This window comes from Palaemon carinicauda, chromosome 22, assembly GCF_036898095.1.
Source record: "Palaemon carinicauda isolate YSFRI2023 chromosome 22, ASM3689809v2, whole genome shotgun sequence".
Classification (NCBI taxonomy): Eukaryota; Metazoa; Arthropoda; class Malacostraca; order Decapoda; family Palaemonidae; genus Palaemon; species Palaemon carinicauda.
This window is the reverse complement of record NC_090746.1, coordinates 18,103,975-18,114,239: the sequence shown is the minus strand read 5'-3', so window position 1 is coordinate 18,114,239 and position 10,265 is coordinate 18,103,975.

Genomic DNA, 10,265 nt, shown 5'->3' with positions numbered 1-10,265 from the left:
TCTCTCCGCGAACTGGGTACTGCGGAGAAGAGACGCCCTGGTCAAGAACCTGCCTATGAAAATCCCCGACAGGGAGGCAAAAGCCTTAAAGAATAGCTCCGTGTGGGGAGAGCTTCTTATTCCCACGAAGAAGGCGGAGGAGGTTGCAGATAAGTTGGCCAAGAAGAGAGAACTCCCCGTTCCTAAGCCACAGACTGCGCGACGCCCCGTCTTCAGGAGACCCGTGACAGTAGCGCCCGTGACTGCGCGTTCCGTCTCGACACAAGGAAGGCGAGAACCTTCGTTTGGACAATGGCCTCACTCAACAAATCCCCCCCGTAGGGGACCTTCTTCGACGCCCCCAACTTACAGGAGTGCATACTCCTCCTCCAGAAGAGGCCAAGCAGGCCGATTCTCCCGTAGGAGATAAAGTGGGAGGCCCCCCTCCCCTGCCCAAGCCTCAGGTAGGGGGATGCCTCAGTCTCTCATGGCAAGCATGGAAGCTCCACGGAGCAGATCCGTGGACAGTAACAGTAGTGAAGGAGGGCTACAGGATTCCCTTTTTGGAAGATCCACCTCCACTGATTCCTGCGAGTCAGGCGAACTGGTTAGTTCCCAAGGACCCGGCGAAAAGAGCAGCACTGGATGTGGAAGTCGCGACGATGTTGCAGAAAGGAGCCTTGGAAACAGTAAAGTTACCAGGTCCAGGGTTCTACAACCGCCTGTTCCTGGTGGAAAAAGCGACAGGAGGGTGGAGGCCAGTGATAGACCTGTCAGCCCTCAACAAATTTATCCGCAAGATCACGTTCAAAATGGACACACCAAAAACGGTCATGGCGTCCTTGAGGGAGAGAGACTTTATGATTTCTTTAGACCTCAACGACGCCTATTTCCAGGTCCCTATTCACCCAACAAGCAGGAAGTTTCTCCGGGTGAAGTGGGGTGCCCAGGTTTTACAATTCAAGGCCCTGTGCTTCGGTCTTTCCACAGCTCCCCAGGTATTCACGAGGGTGTTTACGACAGTCTCCGTATGGGCCCACGAACGGGGCATTCGACTCATCAGATACTTGGACGACTGGCTACTCCTTTCGTCCTCAAAGGAAGACTTGAAACAGCAGGGCGGAGATCTCCTGCAATTGTGCCAAAACCTGGGCATCACAGTCAACTTGGAGAAATCTCAGTTGACCCCAACCAACAAGATGACTTACCTGGGAATAGTCCTGGATTCGTTACAGGTCAAGGCCTTCCCATCCGTAGACAGGCTGAACAACCTGGACCGAGTTCTCCGTCCCTTCCTTCTAGGACATCCCAGAAGAGTGAAGGATTGGCAGAGGTTGGTGGGACGACATCTGGTGTCCTTAGAGAAGCTAGTTCCTCACGGGAGACAGAACCTGAGGAGGGTCCAATGGAACTTAAAGGAACATTGGAACCAGAAAAGTTCCCCGGACATAGTGGTGCCAGTCCTGCAAGAGACCAGACAAGCCTTAGAGTGGTGGCAGGATCGGTCACACACCCTAAAAGGGATGCCACTGTCCGCCCAACCTCCGGAAATCCTTCTGTTTACGGACGCATCGAAGGAAGGGTGGGGAGCGCATCTCCGGGAAAAGACAGCGAAGGGGACTTGGACAGAAAGGGAGAAGTCCCTACACATCAATGTCCTGGAGATGAGAGTGGTCCAGGAAGCCTGCAGACACTTCGAGGAAGACTTGAAAGGGAATTCTGTGGCCCCGATGTCAGACAATGCAACCGTGGTAGCATACGTAAAGAAGGAGGGGGGACTGAGATCAAAAGAGTTGTGCGAACTGGCCCTTCATATCCTGAAATGGGCAGAGAAGGAGGAAATCAACCTGATAGCAAGGTTCATTCCGGGGAAGAAGAACGTCCTAGCAGACGGCCTCAGCAGGTCGGGACAAGTAGTAGCGACGGAGTGGTCCCTGCACCCACAAGTGGCAAGCCACATCATTCAGATGTGGGGGTCCCCGGTAATGGATCTGTTTGCAACAAGGTTGAACGCACAACTCCCCGTATTCTGTTCTCCTGTCCCAGACCCGAAGGCGGCAATGGAAGACGCCTTTCAACACAGATGGGACGGCCTAGACGTGTACGCTTTTCCCCCCTTCTCCCTAATAAGACAAGTCCTCAACAGGGTGAGGGCAGCAACCAACCTAAAGATGTCTTTGGTAGCGCCTTGGTGGCCGGAGAGAGAGTGGTTCACAGACCTAAGGAGTCTTGCCACTCTTCCGCCCTGGCCTCTTCCCAACAAACCAGACCTATTGAGACAACCACATTTTCAGAGGTTTCACGGAAACCCACAAGCCCTTCGTCTTCACGCCTGGAGGTTATCCAGCGCCTCCTGAAGAGACAAGGGTACTCCAGCAACAGCTAGGAGGATGTCCCTTTACCTGAGAAAATCGTCCACGGCCGTCTACCAATCCAAGTGGACGTTGTTCGTTAAGTGGTGCAAAGACAAGAAGATAGAGCCCTTAGAAGCATCCGTGCCCATATTAGCGGATTTCATGGTCCATCTCAGGGATAAGTTGGCCATGTCAGTCCCAGCGATTAAGGGAGTTCGGGCGGCACTGGGTCAAGTTTTTCTCCTGAAAGGCATAGATCTGGGCTCCTCCAGACATATTTCTATGCTCATCAAGGCTTTCGAGCAATCATGCCCCCCTTCTGCCCCTAGAATCCCAAGTTGGGACCTGGCGAGGGTTCTGGATATGCTCCGGAAACCACCATTCGAACCCTTAAAAGACATTGTACTGTAGACAAGAATCTCACGTTCCAGACAGTCTTCTTGTTAGCGTTAGCCTCAGCTAAGAGGGTGGGCGAGCTACATGGATTGTCGTATGACGTGGAGCACTCTAGAGGATGGAAGGAGATAACCTTTAAGTTTGTCCCCTCCTTCGTCGCCAAGACTCAGAACCCATCGGTTTGGGATCCGAGGTTTGAGAGCTTTACTAACCCAGCAATCCCAAATGAAGGAAACCAGGAAGACTTGAAATTGTGCCCCGTCAGGGTGATTAGAAAGTATCTTAAAAGAAAGGCTAACCTCCGCCCGTCTATTAAGAACCTCTTCGTTTCCTGGGGTAAAACGAAAAAGAACATCTCAAAGAATACAGTTTCGTTTTGGCTCAGACAAGTAATTATGCAAGCCTACTCAAAGGAGGGGCTTTCAGCACCAGGGAAACCCAAGGCTCACGATGTTAGAGGCATGAGCACCTCCCTAGCATTTGAGAAGAACATGTCGGTAGCTCAGGTTCTTCGAGCAGGAACTTGGTCCAACCAGTCAACCTTTACCGCTCATTACCTCAAGGAATGTACGAGGAAATCCCTGGATGGGTTTTCGATCGGGCCTGTCATCTCAGCCCTTCATCCGGTTTGACGGCTCAAGCCCCAGGCTCAATCGCGAACCATAAGTGATCTAGACACAAGTAGCTTATTTTTCGTTTTTCGCCTTATTCCCATTTTCTCGTACTATCAGTCGTCCTTAGGACTATCGCTCGTTACACAAGTCTCAAGATTCGCCAATATACATCAAGTACAACAAGGAATATTCGGAAGGGTAAGTGTTATATCACACTTAATGAGTCCCTTGTGTAGTTTATCCTACTGTCCATCGGGGTCTAGGTCTAGGGGGCACTCCCACCTCCTAAAGTGTAAGTCTCCTAAGAAAGTGTTTCGAGGTAAGTCTCTGTGTCGGAACAAATCACAAATTTTTAGTAATTTGTATTTTTCAATATTAATCTTACCCGATAATCATGTAGCTGTCAACTCCGTTGCCCGACAGAATTCTACGGAAGGGATACGCCAGCGATCACTATACTAGAAGGGGGTGTACTCACCAGCGCCACCTGTGGCCAGGTACTGCAGTACTTCTTGTTGACACCACCTCAATTTTTCCTCTGTCGTGCTTCCGGCAAGACCTACATGGATACGCTTATAATTTTGGAGTCTTGTTCACGGTTTTTGGTGAAGTATTGCTCTAAGATTTCAGCTTTCGCTATACTGGAAACTTGTCTATTAGCTTAGATAGCTTTTATATTGATTTGATTAATGGTTAACGATCTTTTGCTTTAATTGGAATCCCCCTTGACTGTTCTTTGATTCAAGATGTCCGACCTTTCTCAAGCTCCTCCCCAAAGACGATGTAGGACTTGTATTAGGCGTATTCCGAAGGCCTCGGTTGATCCTCACACCGTTTGTTCCGACTGTAGGGGAAAATCCTGTCAGTTGGAAGATCGATGTGAGGAATGCGCCGGACTTTCGGAACTTGATTTTGTTCGATTCCTCAAGTATACCACTAAGTTAGAGAGAGAGAGAGTTAGGAGGAGTTCGGCTCGCTCTTCGCTTTATTCCTCACCCCATGATCCTCAACCTTTTCCTCCCCCTGTAGTGGCTACCCCCGAACCTACTTTTTGTGCTCAGCCTGATATGTCTGATGTTTTACGTGCCATTCAGGCTTTAGGTGATAAAGTGGAGTCGGTAGTGAGTGACCACAAGTTCCTCTTGGCGGACGTCAAGGAACTTAAAGTGAAAAGTGCAGTGGGAAGTGGTAGTGCCAGTGCTGTGCCGAGTGCTAGTGTCAGTGTCAGTGTTGTGCGTGAGGGTACTTCTGTGCGTGCCAGTCGTCCTCCCAGTCCGGGACCTCTTGCAAGCTCCCAAGCCCAGGGGAGAAGCAATGTCGAAGGGCAAAAGGGTTCGGCAGGCCTTGATCGGCGCACAGAAGTATCCTCGGTGGTTGCGGGCGTATCTTACGGAGATCGTCACTTCCACTCTCAGACGATTGAGCCTTTAATTTCCTCGTCTGCAGTAGAATTTTCGGGGAGAAAACGCTGGACTCAGGTCTCAAGACCTCTTAAGCGTAAAGTCCAAACCTCACGAGTTCAACAGCCCGGATGTAGTCATTGGGCTAGCTCTGACTCGCCGCAGTCATCAGGTGACTGCACACCTCCTAAGAGAGGTAAGGCGATGCCTCAACAGACCTCAACTTCTGTTAAGGCTTTGCCTCAACAGACCTCATCGTCTGTTGATCCCAAGATGGCTTTGCTGCAGTCCATGCAGTCGCAGCTTGCGGTCTTAATGCGTGAGTTTCAGGCAGAGAAGGTTACACCTCCGCCTGCGAGCGCTCCTCCTCCTCTCCGCAGTCCAGTCTGCCAGACGTACGAAGTTGAGGTTCCTCAAGCTACCTCCATGCGTGAGCTACCGCGTTGGGAGTTGCCAGTTACCAGCGTTGTGCAGCAACCTCCACCTTCCTTGAGGCAGGAATCTCTTACCACGCGACAACCTCCTCAACAATGGGGACAGGAGTCTTATGCCTTACAACCTCCTCTTCCTTTGAGGCAAGAGTTTCTTGCAGTAAGACCATCCTCGAGGCAGCAACCTCTTGAGGTACGACAACCTCTACCATCCTTGAGGCAGCCACCTCAGCTCTCGCAGCTGCAACCTCAACTCTCGAGGCAAGCACCTCAAGAACCTCAACTCGTGAGACAGGAGCCGCGTTCTGCGCAGCCGCCACCTCAACTCTCGCAGCTCACACCTCAAGAACCTCAACTCGTGAGACAGGAATCTCTTACTGCGCAACCACCTCAACCCTTGAAGCAAGCGCAACTCTTGAGACAGGAACCTCATGCAATGAGTCAGCCACCTCAACGCATGCATCTACCACCTTCTCCTCTACTTGACCAGTCTTTGCAGCCTGAACCTCAGGTTTTACTTCAGTCGCCTCTCACCACACTTGCTCCTCAAACCTCCGCAGAACCTCCTTCATCCCAGCCTCATGACTTTGTCATTACCAGCCCTCATCCTCTTCAACAGAGACTTGAGGATGAGACCGCAAGTGTTTATGCACCCGCTTGTCAGGATTCTGCTGTTCAGCATACCGCTGTAACTTTACCTCTCGCTTCTCAACACTCAGGTGATGAGGTTTCTGAGGAGGAAGCTGCGCACCTAGATGATCCCTCTTCGGACGTGGAGGAACCCAAGTCGTTACCACCCTCCATTGACTTTCGCAAGGTCCTGGCTCTTTTCAGAGAGGTTTACCCGGATCATTTTGTTTCTGCTACCCCTCGCTCTCCTCCATCAGAGTTTTCTCTAGGCATGCAACCTGTTAAGTCGGCCTACACTAAGCTCGTCTTTGCTAGATCCTCTAAGAGAGCTTTAAGAATGTTAGGGGATTGGTTGCAGTCCAAACAGCAACTAGGGAAGACTTCATTTATGTTTCCTCCTACTAAGCTGACTTCTAAGGCGGGCGTATGGTATGCCACAGGAGAGGAACCAGGCTTGGGAATCCCTGCCTCTGCCCAGGCTGACTTCTCAAGTTTGGTTGACTCTCCACGTAGATCGGCTATGAGGCGCTCTAAGGTCTGCTGGACCTTTTCCGACTTAGATCACTTCTTAAAGGGTGTCTTTCGCGCCTTTGAGATTTTCAATTTTCTCGACTGGTGCCTGGGGGCCTTGAGCAAGAAGACTGCCCCTTCTGACAAGGACTCGGCCATGCTTATAATGTCCTGTATGGATAAAGCAATTCGCGATGGGTCCGGCGAACTTGCCTCCATGTTTGTTTCGGGAGTACTCAAGAAAAGGGAACAACTTTGCACTTTCCTTTCCACTGGTATCACCTCTTGTCAAAGGTCTCAGTTACTTTTTGCTCCGCTTTCTAAGTTCCTGTTTCCTGAGGAGCTTATCAAGGAATTGTCTGCGGCCCTTATTCAGAAGGACACTCATGACCTTGTGGCCTCTTCAGCTCGTAAGGCTAAGGTTGCTCCTTCGGTTCCTAGAACTTACCGCACCCCAGTGGCCGATACTCCTGCTACAAGATTTATTCCGCCCTTTCGTGGCAGAGCCCCCAGCCGAGGAAGTACCCGTCCAGACGCTTTCAGGGGCAGGTCTAAGAAAGGTCCCAAGCCTTCGAAAGGCAAACTCTGACTCTCCTCCTCTCCAGACAGCAGTAGGAGCCAGACTCAAGATCTTCTGGCAAGCTTGGGAAAGAAGAGGTGCAGACGCCCAGTCTGTCAAGTGGCTAAGGGAGGGTTACAGGATACCATTCTGCCGCAATCCCCCTCTGACCACTTCTCCCATCAACCTCTCTCCCAACTACAAGGAAAAGGACAAGAGGCTAGCGTTACACCAGGAGGTGTCGCTCCTGTTACAGAAGAAGGCAGTGGTGATAGTCCGGGACCATCAATCCCCGGGCTTCTACAACCGTCTCTTTCTGGTGGCCAAGAAGACAGGAGGTTGGAGACCGGTGCTGGACGTCAGTGCGCTCAATGCTTATGTCACCAAGCAGACGTTCACTATGGAGACGACGAAGTCGGTCCTAGCAGCGGTCAGGCAGGAGGACTGGATGGTCTCGTTGGATCTGAAAGACGCTTACTTTCACGTTCCTATTCATCCAGACTCCCAACCTTTCCTGAGATTCGTTTTTGGAAAGGTTGTGTACCAATTCCAAGCCCTGTGTTTTGGCCTAAGCACAGCGCCTATGGTGTTTACGCGTCTGATGAGGAATATTGCAAAATTCCTCCACTTAGCGGACATCAGAGCCTCCCTTTATTTAGACGACTGGCTGTTAAGAGCCCCCACAAGTCGTCGCTGTCTGGAGAGTCTCAACTGGACTTTGGACTTGATCAAGGAACTGGGTCTTTTGGTCAACTTAGAAAAGTCCCAGCTTATTCCCTCCCAATCCATCGTTTACCTGGGAATGGAGATTCGGAGTCAAGCTTTTCGGGCTTTTCCGTCGGCCCCAAGAATCAGCCAAGCCCTAGAGTGCATTCTGAGCATGCTGAAGAGGAACAGATGCTCGGTGAGACAGTGGATGAGTCTAACAGGGACCCTGTCATCGTTAGCCCTGTTCATCGAGTTAGGGAGACTTCACCTCCGCCCTCTCCAATTCCATCTAGCAGCTCACTGGGACAAGGATTTGACGCTCGAAGCGGTCTCTATTCCTGTCACCAAAGAGATGAAGACTACTCTCATGTGGTGGAAGACCAACATCCTTCTCAAGGAGGGTCTATCGTTAGCGATTCAGACCCCCAATCTTCATCTCTTTTCGGACGCATCAGACTCGGGCTGGGGTGCGACCTTGGACGGACAGGAATGCTCGGGAACATGGAACAAGGAACAGGAAACGCTTCACATCAACTGCAAGGAGCTGCTGGCAGTTCATCTGGCCTTAATGAACTTCAAGTCCCTCCTGCTAAACAAGGTGGTGGAGGTGAACTCCGACAACACCACAGCCTTGGCATACATCTCCAAGCAGGGAGGGACCCATTCGAGGAAACTGTATGAGATAGCAAGGGACCTCCTCATTTGGTCAAGAAGTCTAAACCTCACACTGGTAACGAGGTTCATTCAGGGCAATATGAACGTCTCAGCAGATCGCCTCAGCAGGAAAGATCAAGTCATCCCCACGGAATGGACCCTTCACAAGAGCGTGTGCAACAGACTTTGGACCTTGTGGGGTCAGCCAACGATAGATCTGTTCGCCACCTCCATGACCAAGAGGCTCCCTTTGTACTGTTCCCCAGTTCCAGACCCAGCAGCAGTTCACGTGGATGCTTTTCAGCTGGATTGGTCCCATCTCGACCTATATGCATTCCCGCCGTTCAAGATCATCAACAGAGTCATTCAGAAGTTCGTCTCTCACGAAGGGACACGGCTGACGCTGGTTGCTCCCCTTTGGCCTGCAAGAGAATGGTTCACAGAGGTACTACAATGGCTGGTCGACGTTCCCAGGACTCTCCCTCTAAGAGTGGACCTTCTACGTCAACCTCACGTAAAGAAGGTACACCCAAACCTCCACGCTCTTCGTCTGACTGCCTTCAGACTGTCGAAAGACTCGCTAGAGCTAGAGGCTTTTCGAAGGAGGCAGCCAGAGCGATTGCCAGAGCAAGGAGGATATCCACTCGTAGAGTCTATCAATCCAAGTGGGAAGTCTTCCGAAGCTGGTGCAGAGCCAATGCAGTTTCCTCTACCAATACCTCTGTAACCCAAGTTGCTGACTTCCTATTACATCTTAGGAATGTTAGATCTCTTTCGGCTCCTACGATTAAAGGGTACAGAAGTATGTTGGCTTCAGTTCTCCGCCACAGAGGTTTGGATCTTTCCTCCAACAAGGACCTACAAGACATCCTTAAATCTTTCGAGACTTCTAAAGAACGTCGTTTGTCCACTCCAGGCTGGAATCTAGACGTAGTCTTAAGGTTCCTTATGTCTCCTAGGTTCGAACCTCTCCAGTCAGCTTCCTTCAAAGACCTTACTCTCAAAACTCTTTTCCTCGTCTGCCTTGCGACAGCCAAAAGAGTTAGTGAGGTTCACGCCTTCAGCAAGAACATAGGATTCGCATCCGAATCAGCAACATGTTCTTTACAGCTCGGATTTTTAGCTAAAAATGAACTTCCTTCACGTCCTTGGCCTAGATCGTTCGAAATTCCTAGCCTTTCCAACATGGTGGGTAACGAGCTAGAGAGAGTTCTTTGCCCTGTCAGAGCTCTGAAATACTATCTTAAAAGGTCAAAACCTATACGAGGACAGTCAGAGGCCTTATGGTGTGCCATCAAGAAACCTTCGATGCCTATGTCCAAAAACGCAGTTTCGTATTATATAAGGCTTCTGATTAGAGAAGCTCATTCTCACATGAAGGATGAAGACCTTGCTTTGCTGAAGGTAAGGACCCACGAAGTGAGAGCTGTAGCCACTTCGATGGCCTTTAAACAGAACAGTTCTCTGCAGAGTATTATGGATGCAACTTATTGGAGGAGCAAGTCAGTGTTTGCATCATTTTATCTCAAAGATGTCCAGTCTCTTTACGAGAACTGCTACACCCTGGGACCATTCGTAGCGGCGAGTGCAGTAGTAGGTGAGGGCTCAGCCACTACATTCCCTTAATCCCATAACCTTTTTAACCTTTCTCTTGAATGCTTTTATTGTTGTTTTTTGGGTTGTTACGGTAGGCTAAGAAGCCTTCCGCATCCTGTTTGATTTGGCGGGTGGTCAATTCGTTCTTGAGAAGCGCCTAGGTTAGAGGTTGTGTAGAGGTCCTTTAGTATGGGTTGCAGCCCTTTATACTTCAGCACCTTAGGGTTGTTCAGCCTCCTAAGAGGAACGCTGCGCTCAGTAAGGAAGACGAACTTATTAAAGGCAGAGTAATGGTTCAAGTCGACTTCCTTACCAGGTACTTATAATTTCATTGTTATTTTGAATAACTGATAATATGAAATACGGGATACTTAGCTTACTGATATACATGTACACTGGTTTTCACCCACCTCCCTGGGTGTGAATCAGCTACA